At 44.9% G+C, this 24,109-nt stretch overlaps 1 pseudogene; it reads left to right on the forward strand.

The window, feature by feature from the left end:
* Positions 1–3,190: 3,190 nt before the first annotated feature.
* On the forward strand, positions 3,191–4,480 carry LOC125547136 (annotated as a pseudogene).
* The last annotated feature ends 19,629 nt before the right edge of the window (positions 4,481–24,109 follow it).

The raw sequence follows: 24,109 nt of genomic DNA on the forward strand, positions 1-24,109 counted from the left end.
CAGTTCGGGACCCCCTACCCGAGATCCGCCGGTTTTGACACCGACAGTGGGCCCCTTCCCGCCTAATTATCCACTAATATGGCTCCACGTTGCTATTTACGTAAAGTACGTAACAACTATTACGTAGGTCTAGCATTGCCCCATTGGCATTGGCATGGACTGGAAGGTGCAAACACCAAAGCGGAAAGGAAGCAGTGGAACACAGCAAATCAACCGGCGGCTCAGTATGCTACATCCTCCGTCCGGATTTGTTACGGCTTCGTATATTGGGTCAAATTTTAATCAATTTTAACTAATATAATGTAATTTATATGTCATAAAAGATTATATCATGAAAACCTCTTTCCAATACAAATATAATACTTTGTTTAAATCAACAAAAATTAGTATGGATCGAGGGAGTAGTATTTTGTTGTTGTATCATGTACTTCGTATTTTCTTGGTAATATAGATGGTCAAAGTTTGACTTGAAGAACAAGGGAGGAGCGGCCCGACGGCTAGATGGAGTGGCTGCAGCGCCGACAACAGCTGCAGCAAGTGGGCAGGGGCTCACCGAGATCGGTGGAGAAACAAGAGAGAGAGGACTCGGAGAGTATATGAGGTTTGACGGTGGGGTCAGGTTATTCGCACCAACGAGGCGATGGACATCTCTCACTTCTTACCTAGATTATAGACCAAAGTGGGGTTTACGGACAATTCAAAGAAATAGTGACAGTTGGGGGAGGGGGTAGGAGGGTTGTCCTTTGGAGGATGTAGCTATGGAGCGGAGCGGTTAGGAGGAGAAACTCGAGAGCTTACTCGACACCGCTTAAGTGGGAGGCTCCAATGATGGCCTTGTGTAAGATTGGGCACCATCGCATGGGCCACAGCTAACGTCGCCCTATAGCAGAGACCATGTGCATAGCTCTTGTACTGATCTCACGCTCCCAATCTAGGTTTCCACCTCCGAGTAGTCGTTGCCCTTGCCGCTGGTACCTCTACTGTGACTGAGTTGATGTCGTCGCAGAGTTTCTCCGCCGCCATGGAGCGAGAGGAGAGGAAGGAGGAGAGAGAGAGAGCGTGCGGGGGGGGGGGACTGAAACGACCGCGTTTGCCTGAGCCGGTGAACGGTCGTCACCCCGTGCGGTCTTGTCCCTACCACGTGGCCTGGTGGGGCTGACTGGTCAAAATCTAGCTAATTATCTTATAGTGTTTTGTTAGAAAGATTATGCCCCAGTAGGCTGCATTATACAGCAAACCACAAATGGGATGGTTTTTAAAAATCCTAACCAAGAATGTGATGGTTTTACACTATTCGTTCTGAGAAAGAGAGAAAGACATGGTGCAAGAAGGGGTAGGAGAGAGATGGACATGTCATATGGATTACGGTGAGTCAATGAATGTAACGGGACTGTCCTTTTTGCAACTGTGCCGGCTTTCCAAAAATATTAGAAGCTAAAGAGTCAGAATTCGATTCCGAGTTTCCGACAAACATAGATTCCAGGTTTATTTTCTCCCAGCGTTACTCCTTAAGAACAAATTTGTGGAGAAGGCCTTCGGACATGACCGTTGGAATGATCTCACGTTGCAGCACCTCATCGAATTCATGGATTTTTGGTTGGAATTGCAAGCAGTTATCCTAAATGTTCACACTAGGGATGCCATTGTTTTGAACAACACGACCTCAGGCGAACACCACCTCCTCAGCATATTTGGTGCAACTTGAAGACTCAAACGCGAACCTCCCTGGAAGCCTATGGTTAGTAAAAATTAGGCACCGCCGAAGCATATATTCTTTGTTTGGCTAGTCATACAAGGTCATTTGTGGACCGCGAACCGACTTCAACGAAGATATTGGCCAAATTGTAGGCTATGTCATGCCTTGCGAGAGGGAACCAGAGACGACAACACATCTTCTTTTCAAGTGTAGATACACAAGACACATTTGGGTCAACATTCAAGGATGGCTCGGGCTAAAACAAGTGAACAATGATGACGGAGCAACTTCAACTCGATAAAGGATTTATGGCACTCCATAAATGTCAGCGAGGTGTCTGCAAGGGACTTGCTTCCCTTGTTATGGTTACATCATGGGAGATTTGGTATGAGAGAAATGTCAGGGTTTTAGAAATTGTGCATCCATGTCGGGCACCGTGTTTAGTAAGATCAAAAGATAGCCTCTATTATGGGAGTAGGCACGGCCAAATACTCAGGATCCGTGATTCCGTGAGAGTAGTTTGTTGTATCTCCAACCATTTGGTCATCTTTTGTGTGTAAACTCGTCTTAATTAATGTGATGTGGCTAAACTTTCGCCTCCATTTTCTCTATTATTAAAAAAATAATAGTGTTTTTTTCTATTAGGCGGAGTGTTTCGTCCAACATTGGATGTATTTTATGATCATTTTTTAAAAACCACCTTAATCCTCTCATCTTTTATTGACTTATCAAATAAACTATATTTTCTTTGGCAAGTGTACCCGAGGATCAAAAGGAGGGAATCTGGGATTCTGGGCTGGAACAGGCCAGAGATGGTCGTTCCTTGCAGGGGAGTGTGAGCTTGGAGCGCACACAACTTTCAACACAGAGTACTGATCTAAGGCCAACTCCACCGCGCGACCCTATCCTATTCGACCCCGTCCGTTTGGGGTAAAAGGGACAAAAAAGGCGGTCCAGCGCGCGGGAGCAAACGGACTTTTGTCCGCTTTGTGTCCGCTTTCGACCCATTCCCGGCCCAAACTTGCGCCGGTTTTGGGGTGAAACGGACACCACGCGGACGGGCGGGACGCCCGCGCTTGTCCTCCCCTGGCCCGCCTGTCGGGGACACTAGCAGTCCCTCCGCTCCCAACGCTTCACCCTCTCTCCCCGCCCCGCCCCGTCGCCGGCGCCGCCGCTATTCTCCGGCCGCCTCCTCACCGCGCAGCCCCCCCCCTCCCCGCCATACCAAACTACGTCTCGACATGGCCGTCACCACGCCCGCGCTTCCGCCGTAGTTTTGGTCGTCGATCGGAGGAGGTTTGGCCGTGGCCGTCCTTGCCGGTGGCAGAGTCGGACACGACTGCCGGCGACGTACCACGGCGGCCGAGGCAGATTCCGACGAGAGCTCCAGAGCGGCCTGTAGCCGGCCGGCAACCACCCTGCTGCGTCGAGGTGATCATCGCGGCCTCTTCGCCACCACGATCGCAAGGTGTTCGACCTTTTGCCAACAAAGGTATGGACAGTGGAGACGAGTTTTTCTTCCATCACTTCCTTTGTTCATCGGACGATTCGTCGTCGAATGATGACGATCTTGTGGTGGCTGCACTGGTCGTTCATGACCATATTCAACGGCAGCTTCCTTGGTACAGGGGGTCAGTCCCTGGCCGTGCTCCCAACCTGAACCGCAACAGGGAGAGAGGCCACGCCCTGCTCTATGCAGATTACTTTGCCAACACCCCGCTCTTCAGGCCGAATAAATTTCGTCGCCGTTTTCGTATGGCAAGGCATGTGTTCAATCGTATCCGAGAGGGAGTGGTTGCTCATGACCCATACTTCGAGTGCAAGACGGATGCCCTTGGCAAGCTTGGATTCTCCTTCTATCAGAAATGCACCGCGGCCATCCGCATGCTTGCATATGGAATTCCAGGCGATCTGGTGGATGAGTATGTGCGTATGAGTGAGACAACATGTCTGATGTCAATGTACAAGTTTTGCCAGGCTGTGATCGAGGTCTTTGGGCCAGAGTACTTGAGGCAGCCAACTGCCGCTGATACAGAGAGATTGTTGGCGACCAACGCAGCTAGAGGATTTCCAGGTATGCTTGGCAGCATAGATTGTATGCACTGGGAGTGGAAGAACTGTCCATTTGCTTGGCAGGGCCAGTACAAGGGGCATGTTAACGGGTGCACTGTCATATTAGAAGCGGTGGCATCACAAGATCTTTGGATATGGCATTCTTTCTTCGGCATGGCAGGTTCTCACAATGATATCAACGTGCTGCAGCGTTCTCCAGTCTTCGCGAGGCTTGCAGAAGGCCACTCCCCACCTGTCAACTTTGAGATCAACGGCCACCATTACAACAAGGGATACTATCTAGCAGATGGTATATATCCTCAGTGGTCAACTTTTGTGAAGACAATCTCGAAACCCCAAGGTGAGAAGAGAAAGAGATTTGCCCAAATGCAAGAGAGTGTTAGAAAGGATGTGGAACGTGCTTTTGGTGTGCTTCAATCCCGGTGAGGTATCGTTCGAAACCCTGCACTGTCATGGGATGAAGGGAAGCTTTGGAAGGTGATGACTACTTGTGTGATCATGCACAACATGATCGTCGAGGACGAGCGGGATGAAAGTATCTTCGACCAAGGATTTGATTATCAAGGTGAAAATATTGAGCCCCTGCACCAAGACCCGGCCACATTTGAACAGTTTGCCCAATTCCACCGTGAGATGCGTGATTGGCACACTCATGTGAATCTTCAAAATGACTTGGTTGAGCACGTGTGGGATCACATTGGCAACCAATAGATGTATTTCTCTATTTTATGTTCAGTCAAGACAATTTCGATTTGGTTGTAAAACTATTTTATTAAAGACAATTTCAATTGGGTTGTAAAACTATTTTAATTTTCAGACAAATATTTGAGTTGGAAAGTAGTTTTAATGCAAATTTGGGCATTTCTTGGCCCTGACGGACAGGATGGGGTAAAAGCATGCGGCCGCGCGGACACGACCCTAAATCCCTACCCAAAGGGACAAAAATAGGACAAAACGAACATCCGTTTGGGTCGCGCGGTGGAGTTGGCCTAATGGTACTACCTTGATCTGATTGACGAGTGGGTGAGGTGAAGGTACAGTTGAATGGACAACCGAGGCAGGCGGGCAGGCACATGGGCCAGCAGCAGCTTTGTGGTTTAACTTGGAATCTTGGATGCGTGGCGAATCGGAGATGGCAACCCATCGTTTTTACTAGTCGTATGCTCCATGGTTTCTCTTCTTTGTTGTGTTTCCTGTCAGTCTCACACATAGTTTCTTTGTCACAGAATAAGTGTTACAACTCTATACTAACTCTAATACATAGTTGTATTAAAGTTAAGATAATTATTTTAGGACGAAGGGAGTAGTATTTAACTGCAATATTATCATGGTTTGTTGTCCCTTCAGAGACATCTAATCACGGTTTGTTCGATCAGAATAGAGGGTGCGCCCCACTAATAAGTTTGGACTCTGATAAATGTTATATGTGTGTGGCACGAATATAAGATAATTTTGAACGTTTTTTGTGACAAGTTTATTGACGCCAGAATGACAATTTTAGTTGTCAAATATGATAAAAAAATTGAAAGACAAGTTTTAGTTTTTTTTGGATTTGTTTGTTCTTCTCGGATGGCAATTTTAATTGTAAAAAAGTCAGGACCGGATTGCTTCGTGCCACACATGGGAGACACTTACCATTTGGAATAAGTTTATTTGTGCAGAAGATTTTGTAATCAAGGTCTGCCAACTTGCTATCGATGTGAAACCATAAGCACGCAGGCACTAGCTTAAGCTAACCCAGCTGTCATGCATGTCACTTAAGCCCGAGTATTATATCTTTCAGCCCGACACGCACACGTAAACTAAGCCCGAGTGAAGAGCAACAAGCCAATCAATCAGTGCCTAAGCTACGTGCATGTGGTGGCACGCTGGTCGACCGTCGACGCCGCCGACCGACCGAAAGGTGGGCGAAGGCTAGGGACAACGCTCTTGTTTTGCCATCGTTTCGTGTGAGATCACCACCACCCAACTATAGAGATCTTGGGAGCTCACACACGCCACCCCCCATTTGAGGTCAGTCAGACATGAATGCATCATCAGGTAAGGTAAGCAGCCTAGCAGCATCTCTGTGGAGTGTGCTGTAGCAGTTGCTTGCTCAGCTTCGTTTTCCAAGACCGAATCCATGAATCCCTCCATCCATCCATCGAAGTGTGTCAACCAGACCATGCACGACAGACGGACACGGGTGGCCTAGCTAGCAACGCTGGGCATGCAGCGCACCTGCACGGTCGTCCCGGAAAGTCCATGAGGCATGGGCTCCCTCCCCTCTCCTCTCCTCTCGCTTGCAAGTCACGGACATGACTCGTGTATGTATGCGCCACAAGGAAAACGATGTGACGAGGAGGCATAGCTTTGCATTCGGCCGGTGGACAAACAGACGTACGTACGGCACTGCGTCCGGCCGATCCTTGCACCAATTACAACCACTCTATCCGCTATCGGTTTCATCGCACAACAAGCAACGCCACGTTCTCTTAAAAAAAACAGGTTTGCTATTTCACATCTAAATGTGAAATAACTATCTCACATCTAACTTCCTAGCCATATATAGCATATTAAGATTCGTGATTTTTGCCTTCGCTTCTTCGTGTCTTGTTTTTTTTAGGAGCTTCGTGTCTTTCTGTTTGTCAAGACGCGTGCGTAACAACTTTTTGTTGCCTAGGCCGCTTCGCGTTATAACTGCCAGCTTTGCTTTGCCTGGGCCGCTCCTATTGTGGAATTTTTTCCATCGATTTTTTGTGTGTGCCGGTCTCCTGTAGTCTTTAGAGCTGGTTGTCTTTTTTTTTGAGCCATTCGCGTGCTTGTGCTGTGGAAACAAGGCGTCATGTCTTTCCATTTATTTTTGCCTCGTCGTTTTACTTTTTTATTTTTATTTTTTGTTTCATTATTTGTTTTAAATTATGAAGTATTTTATACTCATGATCTTTTGTCTTTTATTTATATTTATATTTATTTATTCTTTTTTTTTTAATTTATGAATTTTCACTCAGCCATCTTTTCTCTTTAAATGTCATGCAAATCTTGATCAAGAGTTGTTTTCTCACACGGGTATCGTGTCACATCGTGGGTCTGGTGACTACTTGTCGGCCTTGCTCATCCAACTCAGTCACCCTAGTTTCTAATCGCCCCAGTTGCAAGGCAACCATGTACTCGCAACTTGGGGGGATGTAGTTTTGTAGTTGTCTCGGTTGCAAGTTCACCCTCGACTCGCAACTCGGGCCGTGTTGTTTTTTGTTCTTATTTCATAGTAGTTGCAATTAGACCCTCGACCCGCAACTAGGGGTTTCTGTCGGCCCAGTTGCAAGTCTACCCTCGACTCGCAACTCGGGAGGGTGTTGTTTTGTTTCAGCCCATTTGCAAGTCCACTCTTCACTTGCAACTCGAGGGATGTAGTTTCTAATCGCCCCAGTTGCAAGACAACCATGTACTCACAACTCGGGAGGGTGTAGTTTTGTAATTGCCCTAGTTGCAAGTCAACCCTCAACTCACAACTTGGGGGGGGGGGGTTGTTGTTTATTGTTCTTGTTTCATAGTAGTTGCAATTAGACCCTCGACCAGCAACTAGGGGTTTATGTCGGCCTAGTTGCAAGTCCACCCTCGTCGCGCAACTCGGGCGGGTATTGTTTTGTTTTCACCACAGTTGCAAGTCCACCCCCGACTTGCAACTCGAGGGATGTAGTTTGCAATCGCCCCATTTGCAAGAAAACCATGTACTCACAACTCGGGAGGGTGTAGTTTTGTAGTTGCCCTAGTTGCAAGTCGACCCTCAACTCGCAACTCGGGGGTGTTGTTTTTTGTTCTTGTTTCATAGTAGTTGCAATTAGACCCTCGACCAGCAACTAGGGGTTTCTGTCGGCCTAGTTGCAAGTCCACCCTCGTCTCGCAACTCGGGAGGGTGTTGTTTTATTTTCACCACAGTTGCAAGTCCACCCCCGACTTGCAACTCGAGGGATGTAGTTTGCAATCGCCCCAGTTGCAAGTCCACCCCGACTTGCAACTCGAGGGATGTAGTTTGCAATTGCCCCAGTTGCAAGTCCACCGCCGTCTCGCAACTCGGGGAGGGTGTCTTTTGTTGTTTGTTTTCATCCCAATTGCAAGTCTACACCCGACTTGCAACTCGAGGGATGTAGTTTGTAATCACCCAAGTTGCAAGTCAATCGTGTACTCGCAACTTGGGAGGGTGTAGTTTTGTAGCCCTAGTTGCAAGTCCACCCTCGACTCGCAACTTGGGGGTGTTGTTTTTTGTTCTTGTTTCATAGTAGTTGCAATTAGACCTTCGACCTGCAACTAGGGGTTTCTGTTGGCCCAGTTGCAAGTCCACCCTCGACTCGCAACTCAGGAGGGTGTTGTTTTGTTTTCACCCCAGTTGCAAGTCCACCCCCGACTTGCAACTAGATATGTATTTTGTTTTTCATCCCAGTTGCAAATCCACGCTCGACACACAACTGGGCTTATAGTTTATTATTCTCCCAATTGCAAGCCCATCCTCGAATCGCAAATGATATTTTAGTTTTGTGTAGTTGTCCGAGTTGCAAGTCCTCCCTCAACTTGCAAGTAGGCTTGTAGTTTGTTTCGTCCCGATTGCACTTCCATCCTCTATTGGTTTTCTGGTTATTCTTTTGGTTTTTTCTATTTCTTTTTTTCTTCTTCTTTTGCTTCGCATTTTGTTTTAATTTTTTTTGAACATTTTCAAATATATGAAAAAAAATTCAATTCATGAAAATTTTGGAGCTTTGTGATTTATTTATTTTGAATTGGCGAACATTTTCTGAATCCACGAACAATTTTTAACACTTTTGGATGCACGATCAATTGTTCTATGTGTTTAAAAAATTATTTAGTGTATATTATAAAAATGTTTAACCGTATATTTAAAAGGGTTCTACGTATATTAAAAAAGGTTAAGTTTGTATTTAAAAAATATTTAGTGTGTATTAAAAAATCTTAGGGAATATAATTTAAAAGGCTCATTGTATATAAAAAAGTTCACTGTATATTAAAAATGTATATTACCACAAATTCGTGAACATATTTCTGATTTTTTTAATCAAACTTTGTCTTTTACTGAAAATTAATGCATAAAATATAAAGAGTGGAACGGGAAAGCAAAAACCAAAGGGCAAAAAAAATCATTTATAGCCTATTAGAAGCTAGCGATCAGAGACACGCCGCTAAAAAGTGGGCAATAAAACGCAAAAACTAACTAATCGATGGTAGAGCTAATTTATTTTCACTGATATACATCTGATCACTTGCTTTTCCTGGAAAAAAAATCTGATCCTTAGCTTCGAGTAGTGACACAACACAACTTATCAAGGTGCTTGCTGCTTCTCCCTACGTCGCCATCCGATCTAATATGATCTATTGATCTACCATGCACACACAGGGAGAGACACATGTAGCAAGAAGGAATCTTCGGCTGGCTGATGCACAACGTAAAAAGCTAGCCTCACTACGAGCTGTCGGACGTATAGGCCGGCCCATCGAGGCGGACGTGAGCGCGAAACAAATCAAAATCGTAGACTTGTCTCAAAAAAAAATCAAAATCGTAGACAAATTAAAATCGAACAAATAAACAATAAAAAGGCGGCGATGACATCATACTTAGATGTGAGATATTATCTTACATCTAGATGTAATATAGACGACCCAAAAAAAAAAGCAACACCACGCACGCTCCTCTCCCTCTGACAGCAGCTTCAATTCAAAGTGCGGCCCTGCATAATTCTGTTCTTGGGAATTCTGTAATCTCACCAAGCGCGGAGACCCTACGAGGCTTATGCGTGATCATTCATTTCGGAAGTGCGACCCGAATCGCGCGCACAGCTACCGTCCAATGATCCGCAAACCACATCATGAAACTGCATGGACCGATGGACCTCTCTGATGGGGCCACGCGCGCATGCATGTGGATGTGGTGATGGTGCGTCAATCGACCAATGATGAAGATGGAACGCAGACACATGTCCGTCAATCTTACTTTGATCCAAAGTTAGCTAGTATATCTCCTACGGTAGCATTTCTCAGCTCCGATCTGCCTGCTGACCAACGTATCGGCGTCAGTGCTCCTTAACAGTGATGTTTTTTTCAAAAAAAAGAAAAAGAAACGCAGAGTGCATCTGAAAGCGACTCGAAATTTGAGTTCGTGAGAGCTTGAACATGGAAGTTTACATTGTCGTCGACGCAAGCTAACTAGGTGCCTTGTGGTACGACTATAAGCATTTCAGGTGCAGACATTGGCATGTGGCGGAGCCCATGCATGGATTCGAAGCTGCGAGCAACCAAGCGAAAAGGAATCAGTGGAGTGGAAGAAAGAGGAGCTAGCTACCTAGGCAGCCGACCTGCCTGCAAGATCCACCATCTCAAATTAATTCGCTGGTCACTAGCCACCTGTTCGGCTTATCTCGGAAGGGAGAATCTAAATCAAGTCAAGGAAGAAAATCCTCTACTCGATTCGGTCGATTGCGAGTGCGCCTGTTGCCTGCAAGCATCCGAGTAGCTTTGAAATTCCTTCCATTTTCTTATTTCGAAATAATTTAAATATATATTAAAAACACTGTACACAGTATTTTTCCAAAAAAATTATCATGCATTTCCTCACAAAAATATATATTAACCATGCATTAAATTTTTTAAAGGTGTATAGAAAAACGTTTTTAGTGTATATAAAAAATGTACAAAGTATATGAAAAGATTTAGATATCAAAACAAGTATATAAAAAATGTAATCATGTATTTGAAAAAAATTAAACATGCATAACAAAATGTACAAGGTGTATGAAAAAAATAGACATCCAAAAATATGTTTTCCAAGATGTTAATCATATATTAGAAAAATGAAAATCATGTAAAAATGCTTATATGTATATAAAAAATAGACATCCAAAAATATGTGTTTCAGAAGATAAACATGAAAACATGTATTTCTTAAAAATATTATTCCTCTATTAGAAAATTATGTGTAGGATAATGTTTTATGTATATAAAAACGTACAATGTGCATGGAAAAGATAAACATGAAAAATATTAATCATATATTTGAAAAATGTTAAACGTGTATAGTAATGTATACAAAAAATATAGACTTGTGTCAAAAAATATAGACGGTTAGCACCTCATCAAATTCGTGGATCTTTGGTCGGAATTACAAGCATTTATCCTGAATGCCCATACCACGGATGCCATTGTTTGGAAAAGAATGACCTGAGGCAAGTAAACCGTGTCCTCGGCATATTTGGCGCAGCTTGAAGACTCAAACACGAAAGCCTCGCTCATGAAACTGGCGGTTGGTAAAAATTGGACACCCCTAAAGCATAAATTCTTTGCTTGACCAGTCATAGAAGATTGTTTGTGGACCGCGGACCGGCTTCAAGGAAGTGATTGGCCAAGCTTTGCAAAAAGGAATCGGAGATAACGACACATCTTCTTTTCAAGTGTAGATACAAGACACATTTGGGTTGGCATTCAAGGATGGCTTGAGCTGTAACAAGTGAACATCGATGACTGGGGCAACTTCAACTCGGTGAAGGGTTGGTGGCACGCATGCATGTAGCAGTTTAGTGGCACTACCTCCCGACCGCCTCCATCTCTAGACGCAACCGGCGACGAAGACGTCGACACTAGCGAAGAGTGCCCGAAGATCAAAAGGAGGAGATCTGGGATTCTGGGCTGGAACCGGCCCGCGGTGGTGGTTCCTTGCAGGGGAGTACACACAACTTTCAGCACGGGGTACTGATCTGATCTAATGTACTACCTTGATCTGATTGATGAGCGGGTGAGGTGAAGGTACAGTTGAATGGACGACCGAGGCAGGCGGGCAGCAGCAGCTTGTGGTTTAACTTGGAATCTTGGATGCGTGGCGAACCGGAGATGGCAACCCATCATTTTTAGTAGTCGTATGCCCCATGGTTTCTCTTCTTTGTTGTGCTTCCTGCCAGTCTCACACATATATAGTACTACGTATTTAACTGCAATAATATTATCATGGTTTGTTCGGTCAGAATAGAGGGTGCGCCCGACTAATGAGTTTATTTGTGTAGAAGTTTTTTTCTTTGAGAATGAGAATGAATTTGTGCAGAAGATTTTGTTATCATGGCCTGTCAACTTGTTATCGATGTCAAAGCATAAGAGCAAGTACAATAGTGGGCTTGACAATTCTGCCTATGTGAAGGAATGAGACGTGAAAAAATAAGGAAAGTGGGCTCTCATTCAAGAGTCTGGCTATATGCATGCTACAAGGCAGATGCAATAAATGTGAGGAAAGAGATACAAAAAAATGAGAAAAGGTATTAACCTTATAGCCAACCTTAGAGCTAACCATGTTGTGTGAGTAACTATATGTGTCAGCTATAGATCAGATGGCAATATCTTATAGCCAACAGTTGGTTGTATCATTAGCCATACTCTAAACACGCAAGCACTAGCTTAAGCTAGCCCAGCTGTCATGGATGTCACCTAAACCCAGGAGTATCTTTCAGCCCGACACGCACACTTAAACTAACCCCGAGTGAACAGCAACAAGCCAATCGATCAGTGCCTAAGCTATGTGCATGTGGTGGCACGCTGGTCGACGCCGCCGACCGACCCAAAGGTGGGCGAAGGCTAGGGACAACACTCTTGTTTTGCCATCGTTTCGTGTGAGACCACCACCACCCAACTATAGAGATCTTGCGAGCTCACACACGCCACCCTCCATTTGAGGTCAGTCCGTCGGTCAGCCATACATGCATCATCTCTGGACTGTGCTGCAGCAATTGCTTGCTGAGCTTCGTTTTCCAAGACCAAATCCATCAATCCCTCCATCCATCCATCGAAGTGTCAACCATGCACGACAGACGGACACGGGTGGCCTAGCTACGCTGCGCATGCATTGCACCTGCTCGGTCGTCCCAATAATAAGTCCATGAGGCATGGGCTCCCTCTCCTCTCCTCTCGCTTGCAAGTCACGGCCATGACTCGTGCATGTATGCGCCACAAGGAAAACGATGTGACGAGGAAGGGTAGCTTCCTGGGGCAGCATGGGGCCTGTGGACAGACAGGCAGACGTACGTACGGCACTACCTCCGGCGGGTCCTTGCACCAACCACCACATCACTCTAGTGGATCTGTGGCGGGCTATTGGCTATCGGTTTCGACGCACAAGAAGCAACACCACGCTCGCTCCCTTCCCTCTAACGGGCATCTTCAGTCCAAAGAGTGATCGTGCGTGAGACCCTACGAGGTTTATGCGTGATCGTGCGTGCGACGCTGGCCAGGTGTGTAGCGTCTATCTGTGAGGCGTTGCACAGTGTAGTGTGGCGCCTTCGTGTCGGGCGTCACATAAAAAGGTCAGCCGCGTGAAATAGTTTCACAGACAGTTCATTCTGTGATTTGATTTCATCCATAGATCAAATTTGTCAATTTTGCCCACAAGAAGCAACACCACGCTCGCTCCCCTCCCTCTAACGGGCATCTTCAATCCAAAGAGTGATCCTGGACAATTCTGTTACTTGGGAGCCCTGTGATCTCACCAAGCGCAGAGACCCTACGAGGTTTATGCGTGATCATTTATTTCGGAAGTGCAACCCAAATCGCGCGCCCAGCTACCGTCCAATGACCCGCAAACCACATCATGAAACTGCACATATATGTCCGTCGATCTTACTTTGATCGGAAGCTAGCTATGTCCTACGGTAGCAATTCGCAGCTGGCTCCAAATTAAGCGAGCTCCAATCTGCCTGCTGACCAACGTATCGGCGTCAGTGCTCCTTAACCGTGATGATTTTTCAAAAAAAAAGAAAATAGAAACGCAGAGTGCATCTGAAAGGGACTCGAAATTTGAGTTCGTGAGAGCTTGAACATGGTAGTTTACATCGTCGTCGACGCAAGCTAGCTAGGTGCCTTGTGGTACGACTATGAGCATTTCAGGTGCAGACATTGGCATGTGGCGGAGCCCATGCATGGATTCCAATCCAAGGTGCGAGCGACCAAGCGAAAAGGAATCAGTGGAGTGGAAGAAAGAAGAGCTAGCTACCTGTAGGCTGCCTGCCCTGCCTGCAAGATCCACCATCTCAAATTAATTCTCTGGTCACTGGCCACTTGTTCGGCTTATCTTGGAACGGAGAATCTAAATCAAGTCAAGGAAGAAAATCCAAGGTCCAAAGAGCTCCTCTACTCGATTCGGTCGATCGCGAGTGCGCCTGTTGCCTGCAAGCATCCGAGTAGCTTTGAAATTCCTTCCGCCTTTTTATGTACTTTTTTCAAATTTCGAAGTAATTTTACAAAAAATAGTGTACATCAATTTCTAAAAAAAAGTTAATCATGCATTTGAAAAATGTCAAAGGTGTATAGAAAAACATTTTTGGTGCATATGAAAATATATGAAGTGTATGAAAAGAACTAGATATCAAAACAGGTATATGCAAAAACGTAATCATGTATTTGAAAAAAAATCTAAACATGTATAACAAAATGTTCCTGATGTATACAACAAAAAAATGTATGAGGTGTAATAAAAAAATTGACGTCCAAAAATATGTTTTGAAAATGTTAATTATATATTGGAAAAATTAAAAACATGTACAAAAAATGTTTATATGTACATAAAAATGAACAATGTATTTTAAAACATAACCATCAAAACATGTATTTTAAAAAATTATTAGTCCTGTATTAGTAAATTGTTGAATGTGTAAAATAATGTTTTTATATGTGAAAAAATTACAATGTGCATGAAAAAGATAAACATCAAAACATGTATTTTAGAAAAATGTCAATCATATATTTGGAAAATGTTAAATGTGTATAATTATGTATACATAAAATACAGAATTGTGTCAAAAAACAGAAAAATAAATTAAAAAACCATTGAAAGCCGAAAAAGAAAGAAAAACAAAAGAATACCAGGAGAAAACAAAATATAACAAAGAAAACAAAAAAAGAAGTGAAAACCCGAAAGAAAATCAAAGTAAACCGATGAAGACATAAAACAAAACCTAAGAAAAACTAAAAATAAAAAAAATATGAATGAAAACCGAAGCAAAGAACCAGTGAAGCAACCACGAGCAAGTGAACGAGTGGGTTAACACAATACCATAGCACATAGGCAAATCGTTCACGCAAGAGCTTCTTTCATCTCGCTATAAGCGAGTTATAACTCTCGCAGTATCATTGTTCCGGTACGGTTCAGGAGGAACATGAAGAACACCATGTTGGCCCATGTATTGACCACCTAAAGATGCAGAGCATGCTCGCAAAGAACTCCCTGGAGACAAAGGGGCTGTTTGTAGATTGAGCCCAATCTTGCCCTACCAAATAATTGGCATCACCAATTCCAGGGCATGACCAAAAAATTGGCAAGTCATGATTGTTTGGATTGTAGCCATTAGTACTTGCTAATTTTTTGGCAAGACCCCTCTGGACAAGATTGTGGCACGGAGAAAGGAGGCGCGTCGGCTCCTGGCGACCGACGGGACGGTGCCGCAACCATATCGCTTGAGAGCATGATTCTCAAAACAGACCCCTGCATCTCCCAGCAGGTTCATAGCTTAAGCGTTCAAAGTCCAGCTAAGGCAAGACTCAACGTTCGACATGCAACATGCATGGTCTAGGCAGTGTTGTGGTAGGCTCACGGCAGATGCCACGGGGTGGCTAAAGAGAGGGATGGGCAAGAGGCAGCCGATGGGCTTCAGAGACGGGTTTGATAAGAGCGAGCGTGAGACACAAGACGTATCTAAGTTCGGGGCTTTCCGGAGAGATAACACCCCTTGTCCTGCCGAGTGTGGTTCATATGAGGTGGATCCAAGCTTGCTCGTTGAGCTGATTTGGGAAGGAAGGAAGACAGGCCAGTGCATAGGTTGTCCCTTCTTCATGTGTGTGTGTGTGTGTGCGCATGCACACCCTACCCCTATGAGCACCTTCGAGAAACCGAACCGGCATATCATTTTGAGATTTTACGAAGTCGCCTCGTAGTCGATAGAAACGTCTTCTCCGACTAAACGCGTATCGACAGAAATCCTGAAATAAATCCAGGATAAATGCGAGCATTGGGACTTGAACTCTGGTGGGCTCGGGATATCACTATCCACCTTACCATCTAACCTCATGTTGGTTCGAATCATCTCGCTATAAGTGAGGTATAACTGTAGCAGTGTCATTCTTCCGGTATAGTCAAGAGGAATATGAAGACCACCATTTTGGCCCATGTATTGACCGCCTAAAGCTTCGCTCATGGAAAAGGTCAGCCCACAGAGCACAGAGCTCGTCGGGATGATAGGTCATACATACAAGACGCTCGTTTCACAAATAAAAAACATACAAGACGCTCGCAACCGTGGTTCATGGCCTGGCCAGTTTGGCAGCGCTTCTATACAACGCGCTACATTCGGGGAGCTCCTTTTCTTTTCCAATTGGTGCTTTAAACGCCGCCGAGAAAAGCCGGCCCATTAAGCTGTCGTGTGTACAGGAGCTGATGTGTTCGATAAAAAAACTCAGCTATCTAAAAACGTAGCCACTCAATTGTTATCTATTCATATCTGTTTTCTTCCCTCTAGTTAGGGTTTTTTCCTCTTGGGGGTGACTACCACCGCCGTTGAGATCTAACTTCTTCCCTCCGTCGAACTCTGACCGGGAGATTGATTCGGGCCGATCAAGGGGTGATCTAGCATCACCACCCGGCCATGGTTGGTTTCCTGGTATGTAGAGAGAGGCGGCTAGGGTTTGCATCACAAAATACCCGGGAGTTCGCTTGCCGGGTAAGGATTCAGAGATGGCTTCGGAGGATGCCGGCGGATCGAAGACAATGGGGGGGTCCTCATCGGCGAGCGAGATTGAAAGCTTGATGGCCGAGCTAGGGATCTAGGAGGAGAATCTGGATGATGTAGTTGTGGACGAGGAGGTTGTTCCTCGTGACGCGGCTCGATGGACGGCAGTAGCAAGAGTCCACATTGATAAGCCGTATAGTCAAGGGTGGTTCTTTAGGAATATGAGGGCCGCCTGGGATCTAGCACAAGTAGTGACCTTCAAGCCACTAGAAGCAAATTTGTATACCATGAAGTTCAGCTGCCTTGGGGATTGGGAGAGAGTCATGCAAGAGGGCCCTTGGAATTTCAGAGGCAACGCGGTTGTGATGGCAGAGTATGATGGCATAACCCAGCCGTCAAAAGTGAAGCTAGACACGATTAACATATGGATCCAGATTCATGATGTGTCAAGTCTGTCTGCGCACCTGATCCCTTCGCTAGCATCTAAGGTGGGGGAGGTCCTGTTCACAGAGAAGGATTCACATGATTTCGTCGGGAACTTTCATCGTGCTTGGGTCAAGATCAATGTCCATAAGCACTTAAAGAACCATGTTTCGCTGGTTAGGGACTCAAAGCGACAGATATACAGGGTGAAGTACGAACGCTTGCCAGATTGGCGCACTGTTTGCGGTCACTTGGGTCATGTTTTCAAAGAACATGGGGATGGAATCCACCCAAGATCTGCCCTAGTGTTCAAAGACCTCCGTGCATCATGGTCAATGAGACTTGGGCGAGGCCCGGGTGCATCGCAGGGTCACAGAGGCGGCAGAAGGGGAGGACGAACCGGAGGCAACAGAGACAACTGGAAAGAGGACCTTGGTGGTGACCGAACAGAGGAGGAGGAGGGCCAGTTTGAGGCATCCGCTGCTGATATTGCTATGGAGAATATCAATAGGAAGAGATGTGAAAGGCCCTATGGAGGTGGCTATTCCAATGAGGCGAAGGATCGGCAAGCGCCTGGACAAGATGGAAAGCAACTTGCAATTGTCCCAGTGGGGAGTAGTGTGGTAAGCCCACCCCCCAAGAGAGACCCGAAGAGGACCAAGGTGGTAACAGAAGGCAAAGGGGATGAGCACATAGTGAAGAACTTGGCGGGCTCCTTCGAGGAACGTCGGCAGGGACAATGGGTGCCCTGTGCTGGAACTGTCGCGGTGTGGGCAATCCCGCGACAGTTCAGGAACTTCGCGAATTCACGAGGAAATTTGCCCCTACCCTGTTGTGCATTGTTGAAACACAAATAGATGGTTCTAGGTTAGAAGCGTTAGCGGGTACTTTGGGTTATGACAGAGCTTATGCAGTTGATAGCCAAGGTAGAAGTGGTGGAATAGGACTTTTTTGGAATAATGAAGTGAAAATTGATGTTTTGGGTTATTCTTGCTATCATCTTGATGTCTCGGTACAGGAGGTAGGTCATGATACATGGAGACTAACATTTTGTTGGGGAATGTAGTAATTTCAAAAAAATTCCTACGCACACGCAAGATCATGGTGATGCATAGCAACGAGAGGGGAGAGTGTTGTCTACGTACCCTCGTAGACCGAAGTGGAAGCGTTGATGCAACGTAGAGGAAGTAGTCGTACGTCTTCCCGGTCCAACCGATCCAAGCACCGTTACTCCGGCACCTCCGAGTTCTTGACACACGTACAGCTCGATGATGCACCCCGGGCTCTGATCCAGCAAAGCTTCGGGGAGGAGTTTCGTCAGCACGACGGCGTGGTGACGATCTTGATGTTTAACCGTCGCAGGGCTTCGCCTAAGCACCGCTACAATATGATCGAGGTGTAATATCGTGGAGGGGGGCACCGCACACGGCTAAGGAACGATCACGAACATCAACTTGTGTGTCTATGTGGTGCCTCCTGCCCCCGTATATAAAGGAGTGGAGGAGGGGAGGGCCGGCCCTCTCTATGGCGCGCCCTAGGGAGTCCTACTCCCACCGGGAGTAGGATTCCCCCTTTCCTAGTCCAACTAGGATTCCTTCCATGTAGTAGGAGTAGGAGACAAGGAAGGGGAAAGGAGAAGGGAAGGAAGGAGGGGGTGCAGCCCCTCCCCCTAGTCCAATTCGGACTAGGCCTTGGGGGGCGCGCGACCTGCCCTAGGCAGCCCCTCTCTCTTTCCCGTATGGCCCAATAAGGCCCAATACTTTTCCCCTGTATTCCCGTAACTCCCCGGTACTCCGAAAAATACTCGAATCACTCGGAACCTTTCCGATGTCCGAATATAGTCGTCCAATATATCGATCTTTACGTCTCGACCATTTCGAGACTCCTCATCATGTACCCGATCTCATCCGGGACTCCGAACTCCTTCGGTACATCAAAACTCATAAACTCATAATATAACTGTCATTGAAACCTTAAGCGTGCGGACCCTACGGTTCGAGAACAATGTAGACATGACCGAGACACGTCTTCGGTCAATAACCAATAGCGGGACCTGGATGCCCATATTGGCTCCTACATATTCTACGAACATCTTTATCGGTCAGACCGCATAACAACATACGTTGTTCCCTTTGTCATCGGTATGTTACTTGCCTGAGATTCGATCGTCGGTATCCAATACCTAGTTCAATCTCGTTACCGGCAAGTCTCTTTACTCGTTCCGTAATACATCATCCCGCAACTAACTTATTAGTTGCAATGCTTGCAAGGCTTAAGTGATATGCATTACCGAGAGGGCCCAGAGATACCTCTCCGACGATCGGAGTGACAAATCCTAATCTCGAAATACGTCAACCCAACATGTACCTTTGGAGACACCTGTAGAGCACCTTTATAATCACCCAGTTACGTTGTGACGTTTGGTAGCACACAAAGTGTTCCTCCGGCACACGGGGGTTACATAATCTCATAGTCATAGGAACATGTATAAGTCATGAAAAAAGCAATAGCAACATACTAAACGATCGGGTGCTAAGCTAATGGAATGGGTCATGTCAATCAGATCATTCAACTAATGATGTGATCCGTTAATCAAATGACAACTCTTTGTCCATGGTTAGGAAACATAACCATCTTTGATTAACGAGCTAGTCAAGTAGAGGCATACTAGTGACACTCTGTTTGTCTATGTATTCACACATGTATTATGTTTCCGGTTAATACAATTCCAGCATGAATAATAAACATTTATCATGATATAAGGAAATAAATAATAACTTTATTATTGCCTCTAGGGCATATTTCCTTCAGTCTCCCACTTGCACTAGAGTCAATAATCTAGTTCACATCGCCATGTGATTTAACAGGAATAGTTCACATCATCATGTGATTAACACCCATAGTTCACATCATCATGTGACCAACACTCAAAGGGTTTACTAGAGTCAGTAATCTAGTTCACATCTCTATGTGATTAACACCCAAAGAGTACTAAGGTGTGATCATGTTTTGTTTGTGAGATAATTTTAGTCAACGGGTCTGTCATATTCAGATCCGTAAGTATTTTGCAAATATCTATATCAACAATGCGCTGCACGGAGCTACTCTAGCTAATTGCTCTCACTTTCAATATGTATCTAGATCGAGACTTAGAGTCATCTAGATTAGTGTCAAAACTTGCATCGACGTAACCCTTTACGACGAACCTTTTTGTCACCTCCATAATCGAGAAACATATCCTTATTCTACTAAGGATAATTTTGACCAATGTCCAGTGATCTACTCCTAGATCACTATTGTACTCCCTTGCCAAAATCAGTGTAGGGTATACAATAGATCTAGTACATAGCATGGCATACTTTATACAACCTATGGCTGAGGCATAGGGAATGACTTTCATTCTCTTTCTATCTTCTGCCGTGGTCGGGCTTTGAGTCTTACTCAATTTCACACCTTGTAACACAGGCAAGAACTCTTTCTTTGACTGTTCCATTTTGAACTACTTCAAAATCTTGTCAAGGTATGTACTCATTGAAAAAACTTATCAAGCGTCTTGATCTATCTCTATAGATCTTGATACTCAATATGTAAGCAGCTTCACCGAGGTCTTTCTTTGAAAAACTCCTTTCAAACACTCCTTTATGCTTTGCAGAATTATTTCCGATCAATAATGTCATCCACATATACTTATCAGAAATGCTGTAGTGCTCCCACTCACTTTCTTATAAATACAGGCTTCACCGCAAGTCTGTATAAAACTATATGCTTTGATCAACTTATCAAAGCGTATATTCCAACTCCGAGATGCTTGCACCAGTCCATAAATGGATCGCTGGAGCTTGCATATTTTGTTAGCACCTTTAGGATTGACAAAACCATCTTGTTGCATCACATACAACTCTTCTTTAATAAATCCATTAAGGAATGCAGTTTTTTTTTATCCATTTGCCAGATTTCATAAAATGCGGCAATTGCTAACATGATTTGGACAGACTTTAAGCATAGATACGAGTGAGAAAATCTCATCGTAGTCAACACCTTGAACTTGTCGAAAACCTTTTGCGACAATTCTAGCTTTGTAGATAGTAACACTACTATCAGCGTCCGTCTTCCTCTTGAAGATCCATTTATTTTCTATGGCTTGCCGATCATCGGGCAAATCTATCAAAGTTCATACTTTGTTCTCATACATGGATCATATCTCAGATTTCATGGCCTCAAGCCATTTCGCGGAATCTGGGCTCATCATCGCTTCCTCATAGTTCGTAGGTTCGTCATGGTCAAGTAACATGACTTCCAGAACAGGATTACCGTACACTCTGGTGCGGATCTCACTCTGGTTTACCTACGAGATTCGGTAGTAACTTGATCTGAAGTTACATGATCGTCACATCAGCTTCCTCACTAATTGGTGTAGTAGTCACAGGAACAGATTTCTGTGATGAACTATTTTCCAATAAGGGAGAAGGTACAATTACCTTATCAAGTTTTCTACTTTCCTCCCACTCACTTCTTTCGAGAGAAACTCCTTCTCTAGAAAGGATCCATTCTTAGCAACGAATGTCTTGCCTTCGGATCTGTGATAGAAGGTGTACCCAACTATCTCCTTTGGGTATCCTATGAAGACATATTTCTCCGATTTGAGTTTGAGCTTATCGAGATGAAACTTTTTCACATAAGCATCGCAACTCCAAACTTTAAGAAACGACAGCTTAGGTTTCTTGCCAAACCATAGTTCACACGGTGTCGTCTCAACGGATTTAGATGGTGCCCTGTTTAACGTGAATGCAGCTGTCTCTAATGCATAACCCCAAAACGATAGTGGTAGATCGGTAAGAGACATCATAGATCACACTATATCTAATAAAGTACGGTTATGACGTTCGGACACACCATTACATTGTGGTGTTCCAGGTGGCGTGAGTAGTGAAACTATTTCACATTGTTTTAAACTGAAGGCCAAACTCGTAACTCAAATACTCTTCTCTACGATCAGATCGTAGAAACTTTATTTTCTTGTTACGATGATTTTCCACTTCACTCTGAAATTCTTTGAACTATTCAAATGTTTCAGACTTGTGTTTCATCAGGTAGATATACCCATATCTGCTCAAATCATCTGTGAAGGTCAGAAAATAACGATACCCTCCGCGAGCCTCAACACTCATCGGATCACATACATCAGTATGTATTATTTCCAATAAGTCAGTTGCTCGCTCCATTGTTCCGGAGAACGGAGTCTTAGTCATCTTGCCCATGAGGCATGGTTCACAAGCATCAAGTGATTCATAATCAAGTGATTCCAAAAGCCCATCAGCATGGATTTTCTTCATGCGCTTTTACACCAATATGACCTAAACGGCAGTGCCACAAATAATTTGCACTATCATTATTAACTTTGCATCTTTTGGCTTCAATATTATGAATATGTGTATCACTACGATCGAGATCCAACAAACCATTTTCGTTGGTGTGTATGACCATAGAAGGTTTTATTCATGTAAACAGAACAACAATTGTTCTCTAACTTAAATGAATAACCGTATTGCAATAAACATGATCAAAATCATATTCATGCTCAACACCAAATAACACTTATTTAGGTTCAACACTAATCCCAAAAGTATAGGGAGTGTGCGATGATGATCATATCAATCTTGGAACCACTTCCAACACACATCGTCACTTCACCCTTAACTAGTCTCTGTTCATTCTGAAACTCCCGTTTCAAGTTACTACTCTTAGCAACTGATCCAGTATTAAATACTGAGGGGTTGCTATAAACACTAGTAAAGTACACATCAATAACATGTATATCAAATATACCTTTGTTTACTTTGCCATCCTCTCTTATCTACCAAATACTTGGGGTAGTTCCGCTTCCAGTGACCAATCCCTTTGCAGTAGAAGCACTTTGTGTTGGAAATATGCCCTAGAGGCAATAATAAATTGATTATTATTATATTTCCTTGTTCATGATAATCGTTTATTATCCATGCTAGAATTGTATTGATAGGAAACTCAGATACATGTGTGGATACATAGACAACACCATGTCCCTAGTAAGCCTCTAGTTGACTAGCTCGTTGATCAATAGATGGTTACGGTTTCCTGACCATGGACATTGGATGTCGTTGATAACGGGATTGCATCATTAGGAGAATGATGTGATGGACAAGACCCAATCCTAAGCATAGCACTAGATCGTGTAGTTCGTATGCTAAAGCTTTTCTAATGTCAAGTATCATTTCCTTAGAACATGAGATTGTGCAACTCCCGGATACCGTAGGAGTGCTTTGGGTGTGCCAAACGTCACAACGTAACTGGGTGACTATAAAGGTGCACTACGGGTATCTCCGAAAGTGTCTGTTGGGTTGGCACGAATCGAGACTGGGATTTGTCACTCCGTGTGATGGAGAGGTATCTCTGGGCCCACTCGGTAGGACATCATCATAATGTGCACAATGTGATCAAGGATTTGATCACGGGATGATGTGTTACGGAACGAGTAAAGAGACTTGCCGGTAACGAGATTGAACAAGGTATCGAGATACCGACGATCGAATCTCGGGCAAGTATCGTACCGCTAGACAAAGGGAATTGTATACGGGATTGATCGAATCCTCGACATCGTGGTTCATCCGATGAGATCATCGTGGAACATGTGGGATCCAACATGGGTATCCAGATCCCGCTGTTGGTTATTGACCGGAGAGTCATCTCGGTCATGTCTGCATGTCTCCCGAACCCGTAGGGTCTACACACTTAAGGTTCGGTGACGCTAGGGTTATAGAGATATTAGTATGCGGTAACCCGAAAGTTGTTCGGAGTCCCGGATGAGATCCCGGACGTCACGAGGAGTTCCGGAATGGTCCGGAGGTAAAGAATTATATATAGGAAGTGCTATTTCGGCCATCAGGACAAGTTTCGGGGTCACCGGTATTGTACCGGGACCACCGGAAGGGTCCCGGGGGTCCACCGGGTGGGGCCACCTGCCCCGGGGGCCACATGGGCTGTAGGGGGTGCGCCTTGGCCTACATGGGCCAAGGGAACCAGCCCCTAGAGGCCCATGCGCCAAAGGGACGAGAGGAGGGGAGAGTCCTAAAGGGGAAGGCACCTCCGAGGTGCCTTGGGGAGGATGGACTCCTCCCCCCCTTGGCCGCACCCTTCCTTGGAG

Source organism: Triticum urartu, chromosome 3, assembly GCF_003073215.2.
Source record: "Triticum urartu cultivar G1812 chromosome 3, Tu2.1, whole genome shotgun sequence".
Lineage (NCBI taxonomy): Eukaryota > Viridiplantae > Streptophyta > Magnoliopsida > Poales > Poaceae > Triticum > Triticum urartu.